The 21,787-nt window shown below is 42.3% G+C and overlaps 1 pseudogene; it reads right to left on the bottom strand.

Annotated features, from left to right (window-relative positions):
- Positions 1 to 8,818: 8,818 nt before the first annotated feature.
- Positions 8,819 to 21,787, bottom strand: part of LOC109889105 (WD repeat-containing protein 18-like) — a 132,529-nt pseudogene continuing 119,560 nt past the window's right edge.

The raw sequence follows: 21,787 nt of genomic DNA on the forward strand, positions 1-21,787 counted from the left end.
AAACTTTTCACTGGTACTGTACATTACTACTAAAGATATAATACAAACAAGATATACTACAAGTTACACACTTGCACACGTGTGAAACAGGACAAATATAAGCACCCCCTATTTGACCTTTTTTCAGAAGTGACAGTTTGGGGGTGCTGGGAGACTTGGAAGCAAGTCCTGCCTATACGGCACTGAAGACTCCATGGCTAGGCATCCCTTTTCTACTGGAACTGGCGTTCCGAGAACAGGTGAAGTGTCAGAATGCAGGAGTGCATGTCCGAAGGATGAAAGGGGTCGGAAGGGAGGGGGAGTTAGAAGGGATCATACAGAATATATCTCCTTCAACTCATGAGAAACCTCTCGCCTGGAAATACATCTCTTCCTTCAGACTGCCACTGGGTAAGCCTTCAGTCATTCACCCAGAGTTCAGTTCATGGTAATCTCTTGTTTTAGATGTAACATGAGCGTACAGTATCGCTCAATGTATTGTCTTCTCTCTCCGCTGCACAATGCACACAGTGGGTTTTGACACCCTCTAAAACTAGCAGACATCAAGTCTTTTCAGGTTTTTCCCTATAAAAAAAGCAGTCCTGTCTTTTTCGCACCCCTGCTTAACCCACCCCCTCCCATCATCCCCCCTCCTGCCTTCCTTCCGCTCCTCCATCACCAATGAGGTTTTCAGTGCTTGCTTCCCATGGACTGGAGCTGCCAGAGCTCAAGGCTGTGGATTCACGGACGCGGATCCTCCACAGACGCTTTCACTCCTGGTTTTCTGCCTCATTACATATGGACCTCGCAGGGGGAGGTTGCAGCAGAGGCATGCAGTGGATACACTTGGAGCTGGGGAATAGCTTAAATGCTGCCATTAAATAAATCCTAATATGGGGTTATTTTCTTTCTCTAAAGCCATGTTTGGTTGAATTTGTTGTGATTCATCATCAAAACAAGATGTCTAAAAGTTAGAATAATCAGTACATTGTCAAAAAGTTATCCATACAATGTCATGGTAGTGGCATCTCTTTTCTTATTAATCATTTATAGTGCATTCAGAAAGTACTCAGACCCCTTGAATTTTTCCAAATGTGTTACGTTACAGCCTTTTTCGAGAAAAAAATATATCACATTTACTTAACTATTCAGACCTTTTACTCAGCACTTTGTTGAAGCACCTTTGGCAGCGATTACAGCCTCGAGTCTTCTTGGGTATGACATTACAAGCTTGGCACACCTGTTTTGGGGGAAATTCTCCCATTCTTCACTGCAGATCCTCTCAAGCTCTGTCAGGTTGTATGGGGAGCATCGCTGCCCGGGTTTAAGTCCGGGCTTTGGCTGGGCCGATCAATTACATTCAGAGACTTGTCCTGAAGCCACTCCTGCATTGTCTTGACTGTGTGCTTAGGGTCGTTGTCCTGTTGGAAGGTGAACATTTGTCCCAGTCTGAGGTCTGGAACACTCTGCAGCAGGTTTTCATCAAGGATTTTTCTGTACTTTGCTCTGTTCATCTTTCCCTCTCCCAGTCCCTGCCACCCAAAAACATTCCCACAGCATGATGCTGCCACCACCATGCTTCACCGTAGGGATGGTGCTATGTTTCCTCCAGATGTGATGCTTGGCATTAAGGTCGGTCTTGGTTTCATCAGACCAGAGAAGGGGTCTGAATACTTTCCGAATGCACTGTATACCATACTACACGAATACACAGCATTGCTCTTCAAAGTAGTGACTCATCTGAAAACAAAAATGTCTCTCATGAGTGCCACTATAAAACAGAACCGCTTAGCCTTTCTATGAACCTTTGGACAGACAACCATTATACCTCGTCAAACTACTTTGACGTCATGAATTTTTCCTTTACGGTATACGTGATTATTAAGTGATTAACATCTCACAACCCTAACATATGAATTCCTTGCTGACCAGGACAGAAAGTACCACCAACGTCTGTTGTTGCTTCACACCCACACTTTAATCTTTTGCTATACTGTAACTGAATTCCAATAATCCTTACATGAATACATTTGCACTGTGGTTCCGTCTTTCACAGCAAAGGCTCAGATTTCTATGAAGGCAGTTAATCCAAGACCAAAATAGTGGTCTTTCAAACCTGTGCCCAACTACAGTAGGAAGACCGTTGACAAAGCTGGGAAAAACAAGTGTTTCCTTTCCCTAGAGAGATGTGTTAATAAGGCCTCCCACTAGGGAGGAATTACCCTTCAATTATGTGAAACAGCACAAACGGCCTCGCTATGAACAGTTTGTTTAACCAAGTGTAAAGCAAGAGGCGTCTTGTGTTGCAGTGAGCACATGCTCAACAGTCCCAGAAGAAAGGCTTGTTTAAAACAGCGAGACACACAGAAGGTTGTCACACTTAAAATGTGATGGAAAAACCATCTCTATAGCATCTGGCAAATGAATCTTGATTTCATCTCTGGAAACAGATTCTATTTTCTCTTATTTGTTTGTATTTCTCAGAAGCATTCAAAGTGCTACCAGCTGGGGTTTTGGTGAGCACAGCCTTCGCAAAACAGGAGGGCTTTAATTGCTGAAGTCTGCAGAAGATAAACAGTTGCAAAGATGTTGTTTCAGTCAGGCAATTCTATTTGATCTGTTGTGATTCACCACAAAATGGGCTAAATATCATTGCGATATGCCAATACCCACTTATCGTGCCGTTGATGTTTCTGTACCTTTCTGCTTGCGTCACAAATCCCCTAGAGGATAATCCTTAAAAGTAAGAGGGAACTGGGAATATGCCTGACGGTCCACTATTGAGGCTCTGTGTTGCGTCGAAGGGCGGCTATCCTCAAGGCACCTGGATCTGTTGTGTTTAATTTTATGCCCACGTTTTTTTCATGGCGGCATCTCACTGGGATCCTCCATTGGCACAGATAAAAGTTATATCTCGTTACCGCTGCTCTTCGGCAGAAATGTGGAGATTAAACAAGGTTACAGCTGGAATCCTTAGTTGCTACATACATTTTTGGACTTATAAATTAATTATATACTGTATATACCATCGATTCTTGAAAAATCTAACTTATAAATATGCCCTACTACATTAGTTCATCTGTCGCATAAATATAAGCTGGTTTAACTACGTTTCTAAACCATGTAAATGTAAACAAACATTGTATAGCTTCAAAACATGGTTAAAACGGTCATATCATGGATGGTCAGTCCTTGCATCCATAGCTCTGTCTATGAATTTGAGGGTGATTACATTTCTCCAGGCCCATCCCTCATCGTTTTACAACAACACAGGCAGGGTGACTGCTTTGCTATTGTTTCAATTAAGAATTCTAGCTTTGAAGAAGAGTGGCAGATCCCTATATTGGAGCCCCTCAGCAGTCTCTCTCTTTCTCTCTCTTCATATTCAATTTATTAACTTTTTTCATCCTTTTCTCTTCTGCTTTAGTTAGGTGGCAAGAATGGTAATTTTGTTATGTTCTGCATAAGTAATGCACAGAAGCATTACCATATAGGGACTTTCGTTATTTAAATGCCAAGACATCCATTAGACATTCACATGGCATACAAATGTTGATTCCTTTACATAACCTTTTGTAAGAATTGGTTGTGTGCTCTGCAATCAATTTTTTACCATGATGGCCTGGTGTGTTAAAATTGTGTGCACATAAACCTCGATACAAGATAATGAAGTTCACTCCTTCTCTGTTAGTTCAGGTGACATTGAATGCTATTACAGCCAACGACCATCGACCCGAGCTAGCTTTACAATCCGCCCACCTCTCACCTCTCCTGAGGATGAGAAATAATAATTCCTTATTGATTTTTCCACAAATGGTAATTTGCACAGAACGGAATTGTAATGAACATTGTTTTATTGTCCTTACTCCAATGTTGGAATTGATTAGAGAAAACCCACAGATTAGGTAATCTGATTAGAGAAAACCCACAGATTAGGTAATCTTCTCAACACCCCCTTTTTCTGTGATGGATATAAACAACAATCAAGAAAGCATTTCCTATCATATCACATTTTATTTGTCACATGCGCCAAATACAACAGGTGTAGAGTTTACTGTGAAATGCTTACTTACAAGCCAATTCCAACAATGCAGAGTTAAAAAGTAAGAACATTTGCAAATAAAAATAGTAGAACAATAAATAACAATATACAAGGAGTACCGGAACCGAGTCAATGTGAGGTAGTTGAGGTAATATGTACATGTTGGTAGGGGTAAAAGTGACCAGGCAATGTTCCATGAAAACCTCCTCCAGAGCACCCAGGACCTCAGATTGGGTCGAAGTTTCATCTTAAAAACAGGACAATGACCCTAAGCACACAGCCAAGACAACACAGGAGTGACTTTGGGACATATCTCTGATTGTTCTTGAGTGGCCCAGCCAGAGCCTGGACTTGAACCTGATCTCTGGATAAAATAGCTGTGTAGCGACACTCCCCATCCAACCTGACAGAGCTTGAGAGGATCTGCAGAGAAGAATGGAAGAAACTCCCAAATACAGGTCTGCCAAGGTTGTAGCGTCATACCCAAAAAGACTCAAGGCTGTAATCTCTGCCAAAGGTACTTCAACAAAGTACTAAAGGGTTTGAATACTTATGTAAATGTTATAAAGTTTTCCATTTTTAATACATTTGCAAGCATTTCTAAAAACCAGTTTTTGCTTTGTCATTATAGTCTATTTTGTGTAGATTGATGAGAAAAACAAACAATTTAATAAATTTTAGAATAAGGCTGTAAAGTAACAAAATGTGGAAAAAGTGAAGTACTTTCCGAATTCACTGTATGTACTTCATTTTTATGTCTGTGTGCAGTTTGAAACGCTTGACTGGAAGTCAATGGGTATCTGCTACCCATAGATTTCTAGTCATTGCGCTAACGCTAATCATCATTGGCTCTCAAAACTACCTCTAACTTCCTTAATACTGGACACAGAGGCATAACAATGGTATCCACTAATTCATCTGACTCTGGGAAAGTAGATAAAGGGCATCATAGCCAAAATCTCGAACTCTCTCTTTAAAAGAGGGTTTTGATTGGGATTTTTTTGTTGAGTGAAACATGGGGGGCTTAAAGTAGAGAAATGATTTCACATAAAAAAATAAACATGTTTTTTATATGCCCAGCTCATGAGGGCCGTTGATGATGTGAGGACTAAGGCAATTGCCTCTTCTGCCTAATGGTATGTCCGCCAGTGGGGTCGCTTGTGGCTGAGGTGCTTGCTAAACTCAGCCAAGCATGAAAGAGAATGGAGGGGAAAGCAGATAGTAAAAAATAAGTTCTCAAGAATATGTAATTTATTTCCAAGAAAAATTGCTGAATGCGCAAGTACAAATTTCCTCATCATTTTTAAATCACATTTGATTTATCTCATGCTTCTTAAAAAAAACAGGTGTACACCAAGAGTGAAATGCTTACTAATGGGCTGTTGTTGTGGCCTGTGGAACATTGTCCCACTCCTCTTCAATGGCTGTGTGCAAAGTAGCTGGATATTTTCGGGAACTGAAACATGTTGACATTGATAAAAATGTACACAAATTGACATCGATAAAATGCAATTGTGTTCATTGTCAGTAGCTTATGTTTGCCCATTCCATTACCCCACCACCACGGGGAAATCTGTTTACAACATTGACATCAGCAAACTGCTCACCCATACACGCGGTCTGTCATCTGCCCGGTACAGTTGAAACCCGGGATTCATCCGTGAAGAGCACACTTCTCCAGTGTGCCAGTGGCTATTGAAGGTGAGCATTTGCCCACTGAAGTCGGTTACGACCCCGAACTGCAGTCAGGTCAAGACTCTGGTGAGGACGAAAAGCATGCAGATAAGCTTTCCTGAGATGGTACCTGACAGTTTGTTTAGAAATTCTTCTGTTGTGTAAATCCCATGTTTCACCAGCTGGCCGGGTGGCTGGTCTCAGACGTTTCCGCAGGTGAAGAAGCCGGAGGTGGAGACCCTGGGCCATACGTGTTCTGCGGTTGTGAGGCCAGTTGGATGTACAAATTCTCTAAAACAACGTTAGAGGCAGACATGAACATTCAAGAAATTAACATTACATTCTCTGGCAACAACTCTGGTGTCAACATGCCAATTGTATGCTCCCTCAAAACTTGAGACGTCTGCGACATTGTGTTGTGTGACCAAACTGCACATTTTAGCGTGGCCTTTTATTGTCCCCAGCACAAGCTGCACTTGTGTAATAATTATGCTGTTTAATCAGCATATTAATCTGCCTCACCTGTCAAGTGGATGGCTTTCCACTAGTCGTTTAAGGTAATATGTACATGTAGGTACAGTTATTAAAGTGACTATGCATAGATATGACTAGGGTGGCTGGAGTCTTTGATAACCCTAACAGTAGCAACAGCATGTGATAAAAAAAAAGTTAAATAATTACTCACAGTTCTACTAATAAAAGACAAAAATGGAAAAACCTGGAGAAAGTGTTATTCCTCCTACAAAATGAATTAATGAGGAGACAGCAAAGCAGACAATCGAGAGGGAGAAGATGGGAAATTAGACATTCGCAGGTGGGGACATTTACAGCAGATAGATTGGAATTCCTGTCCCATGTGCAACATGAACGCAGCTGGTTCCATACACCACTGCACTAATGAAAAGGTTTGATCTTATGCCTGGCTTATTTATTGTTGTGTGCCTGCAGAATTGGAATCTCCCCAAATTAACAGTTATGGGAAAAGTGATACCGGTCAAAATCCAAGGAAAAAAAACAAATAATTGGAGATAGTCGTGGCAGAGTGGGCCATTCTAATGAAATCAGAAAGTACCAGGCAAAGGAAGCTAGCTCATCAAATTCCAGTGTAGCACTAACCACTGTGATTATCACCAGCACAAGCTCAAGCAGCATCCAGCTGGGAGGTCACAGCAATCAGCCTCATTTCACATCCCCAAAGCCCCTCTTTGATTCAAATGGAAGTGTCACACATAAATCACACAGAAATGGCAGCTCACACACAATGCTCATCTCCACACTCAGTGGGGGAAGTCACCCTACATGTTGCACATTTTCAACAATTGTCCAGACTTGCCTCAAGTGGTTTGACCTGTGAATTAATAATATATGCCATTTAGCTGAGACTTTTACCCAAAGTGACTTAGTCATGCATGCATACATTTTAACATATGGGTGGCCCCAGCAGGAATCGACCACACAACCCTTGGCATTACAAGCACCATGCTCTACCAATTGAGCCGCAAAGGACGTGCACATATATAAGAAACAGTCTCATCTCTAATCTTGAGGTCATTCGTTTAGCGGTCTCACTGGCTTTCTTCACGGGTGCGTTAAGGGTCCATGTTCCACTGAGTGTTATGTACGTACTCCTAACCTTCTGAAGCTCGCTGATAGAATTGGGGGGGAAAAAGTATTGAGTAGCTTGGATGAATAAGGTGCCCAGACTAAACTGCCTGCTACTTAGTCCCAGTTGCTAATATATGCATATTATTAGTATATTTGGATAGAAAAAACTCTGAAGTTTCTAAAACTGTGAGTATAACAGAACTCATATGGCAGGCAAAAACCTGAGCAAAAATCCAACCAGGAAGTGGGAAATCTGAGGTTGGTCGTTTTTCAACTCATTCCCTATTGAAGATACAGTGGGATATTGGTCATGCTGCACTTCCTATGGCTTCCACTAGATGTCAACAGTCTTTAGAACGTTGTTTGAGGCTTCTACTGTAAAGGATAGACTCATAAGGGCTCTTTGAGTCAGTGGTCTGGCAGAATGCCACAAGCTCATGACGCTCGTTCATGGGAGAGTTAGCTCGCGTTCCATTGCATTTCTGAAGACAAAGGAATTCTCCGGTTGGAACATTATTGAAGATTTATGTTAAAAACATCCTAAAGATTGATTCTATACATCGTTTGACATGTTTCTACGGACTGTAACGGAACTTTTGGACTTTTCGTCTGGACCTAGTGCTCGCGCCTCATGAAGATGGATTACTGGGCTGAACGCGCTAACAACAAGGAGGAATTTGGACATAAATGATGAACTTTATGGAACAAATCAAACATTTATTGTGGAACTGGGATTCCTGGGACTGCATTCTGATGAAGATCATCAAAGGTAAGTGAATACTTATAATGCTATTTCTGACTAATGTTGACTCCACAACATGGTTTGGTCTCTGAGTGCCGTACTCAGATTATTGCATGGTGTGCTTTTTCCGTAAAGTTTTTTCGAAATCTGACACAGCGGTTGCATTTTTATATAAATATTCACTTAATCGAACAAAACATACATGTATTGTGTAACATGAAGTCCTATGAGTGTCATCTGATGAAGATCATCAAAGGTTAGTGATTCATTTTATCTCTATTTCTGATTTTTGTGACTCCTCTCATTTGGCTGGAAAAATGTTTTTTTCTGTGACTTGGCTCTGACCTAACATAATCGTTTGTGGTGCTTTTGACGTAAAGCCTATTGGAAATCGGACACTGTGGTGGGATTAACAAGAAGTGTATCTTTAAAATAGTGTGAAATACTTCTATGTTTGAGGAATTTTAATTATGGGATTTCTGATGTTTTGAATTTGGCGCCCAGCACTTTCACTGGCTGTTGTCATATCGATCCCGTTAACGGGATCTCAGCCCTCAGAAGTTTAAGACAATTTCACATAGGATTTCCTATGCATGTGGACAAAAATGTAAATATATTACATTTCGATGAAAATAAAGAATATCCAATGCTTTCATTCTAGCTCAATACTATTTCAATACTTGCATCATTGTATTAAGCATCCAGGAAGTACACTTTTCTAATCTTTAACAGCGGATCAATTGTAAAAAGTGGGCCAAGAAGCAACAATACGCAGATTGAGTTTATGTTTTTATTTCCCATGTTCTCAGAAAGATACAAAAACACTTATTGTGGAGAATACACAACAACAACAAAAAAGTACAAATCCAGTTGGTATTGTTGTCTTCATTACTGGAACACGTAATCCCCCCACTGAACATTCTTCACTGTCAAACCTTGGACTCTCCGATTAATCTGTGATCAAGGTCCTCAATAGCTCCATCTCACTGACCTGATCCACACCCCCCAACAGTGAGTTAATTGGAGTCAACGTTGGCGTGTGTGTAAGTCATCTCTCTCCTTGGTGAACAGGGGCTGAAGTTCTAAAGCCATGGCTTTCTCTACACAGGAGGGCTGCTGTTCTTAGCAGTTCCCTCTCTACCAAAGAGGCAAATACATGACCCCTTTTGATTTTTTATTTCATTTTTTTTTTTTTTGATCTCATCAAAGCAGGGCAACTGAGAAAGAGGATAAAATCAACAGCTGTTTCTATGTGGCTGCCTCTAACGTAGTGCCCTCAGTGGAGAATTAGCAGTGATGAGAGGAAGGGCGATTTCAGAGCTCAAACTCTTCCCTTTTTGACAGCGGTTAATTGTGCGTTTCTTTTTGAAGGATTCTGAAAAGAAAACCATTCTGCAGTTGTACACTGCCCAGCAGCTCTACACAACCAAATCCATGTTTTCTACAGGTAGTGTAAGCTGAAAAACAAAACTCACAGACTTCTGGCTAGTTCCACAAATCAAACACTCCACTGTTCCCTATTTAACACCACCATTTTCTTTCTATTTTAATGAGAGGTTTAAAGTTCTGCTTGAAAGATAGCGTGAAGGGTACCTACCAACCATGGCGATCATACTGTACCCATTTTGTGACAGAAATGAACATTCTCGTCGATGCTTAACACCTGGGGGCACAACAAGTAATTGTCACACAAATCCATCCAATCAATTAGCTGTAGTAGAAAAATGTAGGCGCACAAAGAAATTTAAGAGCACAATGAAAAACATTTCAGATATTAAAGCTAGAATCCAAAATTTTTCTGGGCACAGTGGTGCTCATAAATACAACTTCCAGGTCGCACAGCAAAATATTTAGGCGCAGTAAAATGGTCGCACTGTAGAGCCCTAACCTTAACCTTAAGTTAGGGATTCTTACTGGGTTAGCCGGATGACAGAGGACAAAAAGTCAGAGGTCAATAACTGGATCCTGTTATACCCGTTTTTGGCTGATGGAATTTTGGGGCTTAAAGGCAGTGGTGATGAGTGTGAAGGAACAGGGCTGTAAATTGAGGTTGTCAAGGGACTGGAGCTTCTGTTAAGTCAATATAGGGCTAAGATCAATTATGCTGCTGAGTCTGGCTGCACTACACAGCTTTGATTATCCTGTGGCTAACACTGAACATGTGTAGCACTAAAAAAGGTGAACATGTTTTCTTCATGTCAATTGAAATGAAATCCTTTATCCAAAATATGGTGAGGGATCATGACAAAGGCAATATGGTCCATGGTACAACTTTTGCACCCCAGGTCCTGTTGAATGTACGCCCTCCCTTACAAAACAAACTATATGAATGACACATACTAACATCTTTCCCTAGCCTACCGGTCTGTGGTGAAGGGGGCTTGCAGTGTCATCCCCCCAGTAGTCACTGCTGGTGGGACGGGGAACCATGGCCAGGCTCTTTTCTAGCTGGGCTTGGTGAGGAGCTGTGTGGAGAAGTCATACAGGTCCTTGTTGACCTTCTTCAGCGCCCTCACTTCCTCCTCCAGCTCTGACACGCGCACCTTGGTGTTCTCACCATTGACAAACACACACTGTGGGTTTAACAGAAGACGGAGAGAAAGAAGAATAAGAGGGGAGGTAGAGAGGGAGAGTGTAAAGAGGGAAAGATCCATATGGAGGTTAAGCAACTACATATTTGTAGACACAGAACATTTCAATCTAACACTTCAGGTATCAAGTCCCAGTGGATTCTAAAACAGCAACTCTTTGATAGACCAACTGTCTACATTTCGACAAAAGGATGAAACCTCTCCAATATTTATGGTAATGTATTGTGTTTGGAGTCAAAGGCTCGATTGTGTGCAAATGAGCGGGGGAATTAATTTCCAGTGGGAGTACAATCTGGCAAAGAATAAACCCGCTCCTGACGGAAAGCCCACTGCCGGTGTTGGGAGTCCGAATCCAGGGCGGTGAGTGGAAGGCTTGGGTTGAGGGATATGAAATCCCATTGGAAAAACCTCCCTAATCTCACCGAGGCAAATATTGACATTTACCATTGTGTCCGATTCCGCAGTGCAGGCAGCCGTTGGATGACAGCGGTGCACATAAACTTCCCAGATTAAAGAGCGGAGGGGAGAACTCTATTGCCTGTCTTAATTGTATTTATTTGTTGGAATGCCTTATTTGGTGAAGACGTGCCGGGCTGGGGGCTTTGGGCTTGCCTGTGGGAGCGAGCGAGGGCTGCTCTCCCTTTTTGGAAGGAGTGAGACTAATCTACTTAAGGGCAATTGGGACTCGGGGAGGCCGAGTAGTGGAGTCGTAAGCGGCTTGCTGAGCCCAGGGATAAGGTGCTTCTGGTGGTGACCTCGTCTAGTTAGCTGACAAATCCCTCCACGAAAAACACCAACACACTCCTAACTGGCACACACAATTACGCACACGCATGACCGCACACTGCATCCGGGCGCTGGTCAAGAGTGAGCAAGAAACATCTCATGACAGATGTGCTGTACCAATTAAACAATAGACTCAATAAGAGTAATATTGATGGGTTGCAGTAATATAGCGCCTTTCAATAGGTTCCAAAGTACGTTACATTGTTTAGGGGTGAATCTCCCTATCCACTGCCAAAGTGTAAAACCCATTTGTGTGATGCATGGAAAACATTTTGCACCAGAATGCTCTCCAAACATTGGCAAAAATGACATGGCCATAATAGTGATGGGGGAGTTTTGAATCCTATACATTTTGGGTCATCCGTGTTTTTAATAAAATAAAAAAAAGCTTTACAACTGCATTGGACCTACAAGTGCGGGATCTGGTATGGAGGCTTATGGGGTCAGAATCAATTCCAGAAGAGAAACAGGCAAGCAATCCACCATCACCAGCCACAGACCCGTGAAGTGAAGGGCCGTGTTGGTGAGGGTCAGAGAGGAATGCTAGAGAGCCCAAGGTGGAGCAGGGGGTCCAGAAGGGAGCAGCTGGATAGTGCCCATGATTGGACAGGGAGAGCTGCTGCTGTCACTGTTGCCACCAGGACAAGGATGTACTAAGATACAGTCCCAGAAAAGCAGACCCTGGCTTTAAAAGCACAATCTGTCACAATCTGCCACTCAAAAGTGCTACTCCTGCACTTAGTTGTTGATCTCCAGATATCTAAGGAGAGGATGATTTCCTAAGAAAGGATATGAGAAGGATGGATATACCAAGTCCCCAGATAGCAAAGGACAATATTACAATATTGTGTCCTGACACGATAGCTGGTAGGGCAGTGACAATACCAGTATTGCAATATTTTTTTCCCACAGCAAAAATATAAACACAAAGCAGATCAAAGTCATTGGTCCTGTAAAAACCTGCTTTATGTAAAATATTGTGTTATATAGCTGGGAAAATAAATAAATGTGACTCTGGATGACAACATAATGATGTTTGTTTCCAACATTAGGGCTGTTTTCACAAAGAAGCTAAATCCGCTTTGTGTTTTGTTTCCTTGCCACGATAACAAGTATCACAGTACTGGTATTGTCCTGGCCCTAATAGCCGGTAAGGGGTCTTTTCTCTTGTAGTCAGTACGTTGACGCACTGTGGTGTAAGTATATATGCGCTGGCATCAGGTCACTGTATAAGTTTAAGATGACTTTATTCATCAATTGTACACAAGGTCTATCTGAAATGTGATTTATTTTTTATCCCAACCCTTCTGAAAGACACATACAGGTAGGAGCAGAGGGCTGCCACACTGGTTGAGCAGTTTAAGTGCCTTGCTCAAGGGCACAACGGCAGACAATGGCATCTAGAATTCGATAACAGCAACCCAACGGTTGCCAGCTCACTTCCAGACAGATTTTTTGCCCATCAGACTTGGGATTCTAACTGGCAACCCCTGTCTAACCGATAGACTAATCGCAGTTGTATTTTCTTCTCGTGGCCTTTGGAGAGGTCGGTGAGTAAAGTGAAAGCAATGCTGTGAGGAGTTCAAGGGTCAAAATGAAGAGCCTTCAGCTGAGCCTGTGGAAAGGTGACCCTCAGAAACTTTAACAGATGCACAATTGAGAGCATTCTGTCGGGCTGTGTCACTGCCTGGTACAGCAACTGCACCACCTGCAACCGCAGGGCTCTCCAGAGGGTGGTACAGTCTGCCCAAAGCATCACCAATGGCACACTGCATGCCCTCCAGGACCCCTACAGCACCCGATGCTGCCCTATATACATAGACATGGAATCACTGGCCACTTTAATAATTGAACGCTAGTCACTTTAATAATGTTTACACACAGTATACTCATATGAGATGAGAAAAGCAGTTTCTATTCTACTGTATTTAGTCAATGACACTCCGACATTGCTTGTCCTAATATTTATATATTTCTTAATTACATATTTCTTAATTACATTCTTTTAGATTTGTTAATTGTTAGATACTACTGCACTGTTGGAGCTAGGAACACAAGCATTTCGCTACACCCGCAATAACATCTGCTAAATATGGGTATGTGACCAAAACAATTTGATTTGAGAATGTTAACCTACAGTGACTACGCATATGGAACATTTACACAGCAGTTATATTACATCTTTAACACCCTTAGAACATGATGTGCTCTATAATCGCAAGTCACATGACCCCCTGCGGTGATGTTGACCTGCTCACTAATCTTAATAGGGAACTCCTAAATATGTTGACCAATGCACAGATAACATTTTGAAGTAACATCTAAGGGGCACTGTTTAATGGCGTACGTTCTGCATCCACCTGCCCACTTACCTTGTCTGTTACGGCAGTCATTAGGGAGTAGAGTTTGTCTGATTTCTCCAAATAGGTCTCATTTAGTGCCTAAGGAGAGAGAAAACATACTGTCAAAGAAGGTGCACAGGCCATGTCCAGAAGTGGTTGAATGACAAGTCTCTGTGTGTGTGTGTGTGAGCGCATCAGTATTGATTTTGACAGTAATCTAAGCAACCCTGGGCCCATGTGTTTGCTTGCTTACACCTGCTATTTAATGCTCATCATAATACAAATAGTCTGATATTGATTATCAATATCATGATATTGAAGTATGTGCACACCCCCAGACGGGTATACGCTTTTATGCACCTCAAGTATCTGTTTCTACAGGGTCAATGTTGATCATGGCCTGCTCATGTCTCTCCCCCTACCCCATACACTGATTAGCAATGAGGCCATTATTTGGCCTATCCTATAGAAGTGGGCGTGATCGGGCTCCCCTGATTTACAGAGAGCGCCGGAGCAGATCCCTCTGCAATTTACTGCCCCGCCCACTGACACCTCACCTAACTGTGTTCCTTTATTTTACAGCAAGGGTTGATAAAGCTGATAAGGATGGACAATACAGTGAAACGGAGGAGGGAAGGGTTCAGGTGCGAAGGTGGGACGCCCAGGAGTTATGCACAGTGGTGTAGAGCAGTAGTCTCCAAGCGTTGCAACAGCTAAAAGGGATCCTAATAAAATCATTTAAAAAATATATATATTTCACCTTTATTTAATTCTTGGGGCTAGGGGGCAGAATTTTCACATATGGATAAATAGCGTGACCAATTTCAACTTCCTGCTACTCATGCCAAGACTATAAGATATGCATATTATTCATAGATTTGGATAGAAAACACTCGTAAGTTTCTAAAACTGTTTGAATCATGTCTGTGAGTATAACATAACTTATGTAGCAGGCAAAACCCAGAGGACTAACTGTTCAGATTTTTTTTTCTTCTTTCCCCTCTCTGTTCCCTGAGTTGTCAGTTACAGTTTGTAAGCTGTTTTTTTCTGGATCAAACACGCTTTATAAATGGACTTTTTTGATATATATGGACGGAATTAAATCAAACAAAAGGACCAATTGTGATGTTTATGGGACATATTGGAGTGCCAACAAAAGAAGCTCGTCAAAGGTAATGCATGTTTTATATTTTATTTCAGCGTTTTGTGTAGCACCAGCAGGGTTGAAATATGCTAACTCCTTTGTTTACTGCTGGTGCAGATGGTGCAGGCTATCAGATAATAGCTTCTTATGCTTTCACCGAAAATAATTTAAAAAATCTGAACTGTTGGCTGGATTCACAACGAGTGTAGCTTTAATTGAGTATCTACATGTGTGATTTAATGAAAGTTTGAGTTTTATAGTATTTTATTTGTATCTGGCGCTCTGCATTTTCCCTGGCAATTGGCCAGTTGTGACATTTGCGTCCCGCCTATCCCTAAGAGGCAGGTAGGCTAGTTGAGAAATAGTTCTCATTTACAACTGCGACCTGGCCAAGATAAAGCAAAGCAGTGTGACACAAACAACAACACAGAGTTACACATGGAATAAACAAACATACAGTCAACAATACAATAGAAAAAGTCTACATACAGTGTGTACAAATGAGGTAAGATTAGGGAGATAAGGCAATAAATAGGCCATAGTGGCGAAATAATTACAATATAGCAATTAAACACTGGAGTGATAGATGAGCAGAACATGAGTGTGCAAGTAGAGATACTGGGGTGCAAAGGAGCAAAATAAATAAAATAAATAACAGTATGGGCGAGGTAGTTGGATGTGTTATTTACAGATGGGCTATGTACAGGTGCAGTGATCTGTGAGCTGCTCGGACAGCTGGTGCTTAAAGTTAGTGAGGGAGATATGAGTCTCCAGCTTCAGTGATTTTTGCAGTTAGTTCCAGTCATTGGCACAGAGAACTGGAAGGAAAGGCGGCCGAAGGAGGAATTGGCTTTGGGGGTGACCAGTGAAATATACCTGCTGGAGAGTGTGCTACGGGTGGGTGCTGCTATGGTGACCAGTGAGCGGAGATAAGGCAGGGCTTTACCTAGCAGAGACTTGTAGATGACCTGGAGCAAGTGGGGTTGGCGACGAATATGAAGCGAGGGCCAGCCAACGAGCGCATACAGGTCGCAGTGGTGGGTAGTATATGGGGCTTTGGTGGCAGAACGGATGGCCCTGTGTCACGGCTCCTCTGCAGTGCAGGGGCAGTTCCTCCTTCAGGCAGAGGAGGGTCGTTAGTGATTGGAGTCACCTGGGCTCAGGGTATATAAACTGCTTCACTAATCACTCGTCTCTCTCTCTCTCTCTGCTCCTCCAGGTATGATCCTGTTTTGTTTGTTCCTTTGTAGTTTTGCATAGTTTTCACTTAGTCATTCACACACACAGATTCGCGCATCCCTGCACTTTACATACACCCTACATTATGATACTTTCACACCTCATTCCCTTTTCTTTGTTTAAAGTTAATAGTTTTGGTTTACAATAAAGAACCTTTTTCATTGGCCTATACCTGTTGTTCGTGTCCCCTCATTCTTGCCACAGGCTATGAGCCGGCCTGTGACGCCTGTGATCGACTGCATCCACTTTGCTGAGTAGAGTGTTGGAGGCTATTTTGTAAATGACATTGCCGAAGTCAAGGATCGGTAGGGTAGTCATTTTTACGAGGGTATGTTTGGCAGCATGAGTGAAGGATGCTTTGTTGAGAAATAGGAAGCCGATTCTAGATTTATTTTTGGATTGGAGATGCTTACTGTGAGACTGGAAGGAGAGTTTACAGTCTAGTCAGACACCTAGGTATTTGTAGTTGTCCACATATTCTAAGTCGGAACCGTCCAGAGTAGTGATGCTGGACGGGTGGTAAGGTGGGGGCAGCGATCGGTTGAAGAGCATGCATTTAGAGAGTTGGAGAGAGTCGGAAGGAGAGTTGTATGGCATTGAAGCTCGTCTGGAGCTTGGTTAACACAGTGTCCAAAGAAGGGCCAGAAGTATACAGAATGGTGTCGTCTGCGTAGAGGTGGATCAGAGAATCACAAGCAGCAAGAGCAACATCATTGATGTATACAAAGAAAAGAGTCGGCCCGAGAATTGAACCCTGTGGCACCCTCATAGAGACTGCCAGAGGTTCGGACAACAGGCCCCCTGATTTGACACACTGAATTCTGAGAAGTAGTAGGTGAACCAGGCGAGACAGTCATTAGAGAAACCAAGAATGTTGAGTCTGCCAATAAGAATGTGGTGATTGACAGAGTCGAAAGCCTTGGCCAGGTCGATGAATACAGCTGCACAGTAATGTCTCTTATCGGCGGAGGTTATGATATCGTTTAGGACCTTGAGCGTGGCTGAGGTGCACCCATGGCCAGCTCAGAAACCAGATTGCATAGCGGAGAAGGTACGGTGGGATTCATAATGGTTGGTGATCAGTTTGTTAACTTGGCTTTCGAAGACCTTAGAAAGGCAGGGTAGGATCGATATAGGTTTGTAGCAGTTTGGGTCTAGAGTGTTTCCCCCTTTGAAGAGGGGGATGACCGCGGCAGCTTTCCAATCTGTGGGGATCTCAAACAATATGAAAGAAAGGTTGAACAGGCTAGTAATAGGGATTGCAACTATTTCAGCTGATAATTTTAGAAAGAGAGGGTCCAGATTGTCTAGCCCAGCTGATTTGTAGGGGTCCAGATTTTGCATCTCTTTCAGAACATCAGCTATCTGGATTTGGGTAAAGGAGAAGTGGGGGAGGCTTGGGCAAGTTGCTGTGGGGGGTGCAGGGCTGTTGATCAGGCTAGGTGTCGCCAGGTGGAAAGCATGGGCAGCCGTAGAAAAATGCTTATTGAAATTCTCAATTATCGTGGATTTATCAGTGGTGACAGTGTTTCCTAGCCTCAGTGCTGTGGGCAGCTGGGAGGAGGTGCTCTTATTCTAAATGGATTTCAGTGTCCCAGAACATTTTGGAGTTTGTGCTACAGGATGCAAATTTCTGTTTGAAAAAGCTAGCCTTTGCTTTCCTAACTGCCTGTTCCTAACTTCCCTGAAAAGCTGCATATCGCGGGGGCTATTCGATGCGAATGCAGTACGCCACAGGATGTTTTTGTGCTGGTCAAGGGCAGTCAGGTCTGGAGTGAATCAAGGGCTATATCTGTTCCTGGTTCAACATTTTTTGAATGGGGCATGCTTATTTAAGATGGTGAGGAAAGCACTTTTAAAGAATAACCAGGCATCCTCTACTGACGGAATGAGATCAATATCCTTCCAGGATACCCGTGCCAGGTCGATTAGAAAGGCCTGCTCGATTAAGTGTTTTAGGGAGGGTCCTAAATCCTAAGACAAAACTAGAGGGAGTGCAGGCTATCTCCAGGGGAGGTCTTCTGAGGTAGCTATAATTGAAAATATCACCGAATATTCTCTGCATTAGTCTTTAAAAAGTGCTGGGGGTGTTACACAGGCCAAATGACCTTCGATTGAACTCCAATAACCCAAACACTGATGTTGCATGAATTTAGACCAGACATACATAGCCTGTCCTCCAGCTGCTATTATCTAAAGTCCTTTATGAAATGTAGAGTAACCTGTCCTGTAAGTCCTAGAACACATGACGTGCCATAAGAGCTGGACCATGTTACAAGGGCAGGGCTGAATGCCACGGCAGCAAATCAGACAAATTAACTGTGGTGCAGGACTGCAGTTGACATAGAGAGTATTATTTTTTTTATTTAACCTTTTTTAACTAGGCAAGTCATTGAAGAACAAATTCTTATTTACAATGACGGCCTACACAAGCCAAAACCGGGCAACGCTGGGCCAATTAGCAAACTCGGACAACGCCTCTAGCACTGAGATGCAGTGCCTTAGAACGCTGCGCCACTCGGGAGTCCCTCGGGAGTATCCCAAACATTAGGAACACCTTACTAATATTGAGTTGTCTGGACTCTACAAGGTGTTGAAAGCATTCCACAGGGATGCTGGCCCATGCTGACCACAATGCTTCCCACAGTTGTGTCAAGTTGGCTAGATGTCCTTGGGTGGTGGACCATTCTTTATACACACGGGAAACTGTTGAGTGTGAATAACCCAGCAGTGTTGCAATTCTTGACACAAACCGGTGCGCCTGGCACCTACTAACATACCCCGTTCAAAGGCACAAATATTTCATCTTGCCCATTCACCCTCAATGGTACAAACACAATTGTCTCAATGCTTAAAAATCATTCTTTAACCTGTCTCCTCCCCTTCATCTACACTGATTGAAGTGGATTGAACAAGTGACATCAATAAGGGATCATAGCTCTCACCTGGATTCACCTGGTCAGTCTATGCCATGGAAATAGCAGGTGTTCTTAATGTTTTGTATACTCAGTGTACACCACACTCCTAACACTTTCATTGAGTTCACAGAAGTATTGCTCCCTTGCGACAGGATGCATTTTGGTTGGAACAATGGAAAACACACAAGATGTTAACCATTCTTGATCGATTCAAATGTATAATTTAAGTGTCAAAGCAAATTAGCCAATAAAATGAATAAGAGAAACAGTCTCAGCCTTGAACTGAACTCATTTATACAGAATCTGGATAAATAATGCGAGATTTTCAAACATGAAATACCATTTATATTGCCTTTTGTTTCTTCAGGTGCACTGCTCAACTGAGTGAATGTTAGTTTTTTCTCTATTATTTGTAACATTTGTAATTCCAGGTTGCTTTAGATTGAACCCTTTTATTAATCCAGTATTTTAAATTGTGGCCATAATTTATTTTGCAATGTTTAGGTGTTAATTAATGGACATTTCAAATAGGCCATGCTTTTTAAAACTAACATTTAATATAAAACATTTAGTGATACTGAAAAACTGCCCTTGGTCCAATATACAGTAGCAGGCAAAAGTTCGGACACTTACTCATATGTGCTATTTCATAGTTTTGATGTCTTCACTATTATTGACGAACAGTACCAGTCAAAAGTTTGGACACACCTACTCATTCAAGGGTTTTCTTTATTTTATAATTTTCTACACTATAGAATAATATTGAAGACATCAAAACTATGTTAAACAAAATTTCGTAAATTCTTCAAAGTAACCACCCTTTGCCTTGATGACAGCTTTGCACATTCTTGGCATTCTCTCAACCAGCTTCACCTGGAATGATTTTCAATCCGTCTTGAAGGAGTTCCCACATATGCTGTGCCCTTGTTGGCTGCTTTTCCTTCACTCTGCGGTCCGACGCATGCCAAACCATCTCAATTGGGTTGAGGTCAGGTGATTGTGGAGGCCAGGTCATTTGATGGAGCACTCCATCACTCTCCTTATTGGTATAATAGCCCTTACACAGCCTGGAGGTGTGTTGGGTCATTGTCGTGTTGAAAAACAAATGATAGTCCCACTAAGTGCAAACCAGATGGGATGGTGTATCACAGAATGCTGTGGTAGCCATGCTAGTTAAGTGTGCCTTGAATTCTAAATAAATCCCAGACACTGCCACCAGCATAGCACCCCCACACCATCACACCTCTTCCTCCATGCTTCACTGTGGGAACCACACTTGAGGAGATCATCCGTTCACCTACTCTGCATTTCACAAAGACATGGTGGTAGGAACCAAAAATCTCAAATATGGACTCAACAGACCAAAGGAAAGATTGTCCATTGCTCGTGTATCTTGGCCAAAGCAAGTCTCTTCTTATTGGTGACCTTTAGTAGTGGGTTCTTTGCAGCAATACGACCATGAAGGCCTGAATCACACGGTCTCCTCTGAACAGTTGATGATGAGATATGTCTGTTACTTGAACTCTGTGAAGCATTTATTTGGGCTGCAATTTCTGAGGCTGGTAAATCTAATGAACGTATCCTCTGCAGCAGAGGTAACTCTGGGTCTTCCTTTCCTGTGGCAGTTCTCATGAGAGCCAGTTTGATGGTTTTTGCAACTGCACTTGAAGAAACTTTCAACGTTCTTGAAATTTTCCGGATTGACTGTCCTTCATGTCTGAAAGTAATGATGGACTGTCATTTCTCTTTGCTTATTTGAGTTGTTCTTGCCATAATATGGACTTTCATTCCAGGTGACTACCTCATGAAGCTGGTTGAGAGAATGCCAAGAGTGTGGAAAGCTATCATCTTGGCAAAGGGTGGCTACTTTGAAGAATCTCAAAAAATAAAATATATTTTGATTTGTTTAACACTTTTTTGGTTACTGCATAATTGCACATCTGTTATTTCATAGTTGTGATGTTCTACAATTGAGAAAATAGTAAAAATAAAGAAAAACCCTTGAATGACTAGGTGTCTCCAAACGTTTGACTGGTACTGTATATTGACTGCTTTTCATACTTTATGAGTTTCATGTCTCAAGTCGATGATGCTCAGTTGTCTTCAGCCACCTCTAACACAGAGCAGAGTTTAAGGTAGATAGTGTTACCTTTTTTGATGTCAGTGTTCCAGTGTCTTGCCATCTTCAAGATGCCTACTCCTGTAGATCAGCCTCTGTTTGTCCACAGGGACCTGAGGGGTATACTACAAAGCAGGATCAAGGAGTTAGCCAGCTAACTGTCAATTTTCTGGTTAATTATGAAAACTCCACCTAGATGTGTTTTTTTGCTGTTGGGTCAATTCAACCATACCCATTTCAAGCTCATCTTTCAAAAAAATAACAAGTGATTTTAGAATATTTAGACAAGTTAGCTGGCTAACTTCTTGATCTTGTTTTGTAGTATACCCCTGTCATGACGTTGGCCTGGGGGTAGGTCATAAACAGTCATAAATACCTCTTTCCCCCGTTTTCCATTCTAAAATGTGAGATGGGTTTTCATAAGATAGGGCTCTGCTCAATCAGTGGCCCACCCCTGTGAAGGGACATGGGCTATACAACTTTTCAAACACGCCCTCCTCTCCCTTCCTATATAAGCCCTTGACGACAATGTAACCTCCTGTTCCGAGGATGACGGTCCGATGTCAGAATGATTCAGATAATAACTACAGAACGAAGCCAACATCA

The sequence above is a fragment of the Oncorhynchus kisutch genome, linkage group LG4 (genome assembly GCF_002021735.2).
Source record: "Oncorhynchus kisutch isolate 150728-3 linkage group LG4, Okis_V2, whole genome shotgun sequence".
Lineage (NCBI taxonomy): Eukaryota > Metazoa > Chordata > Actinopteri > Salmoniformes > Salmonidae > Oncorhynchus > Oncorhynchus kisutch.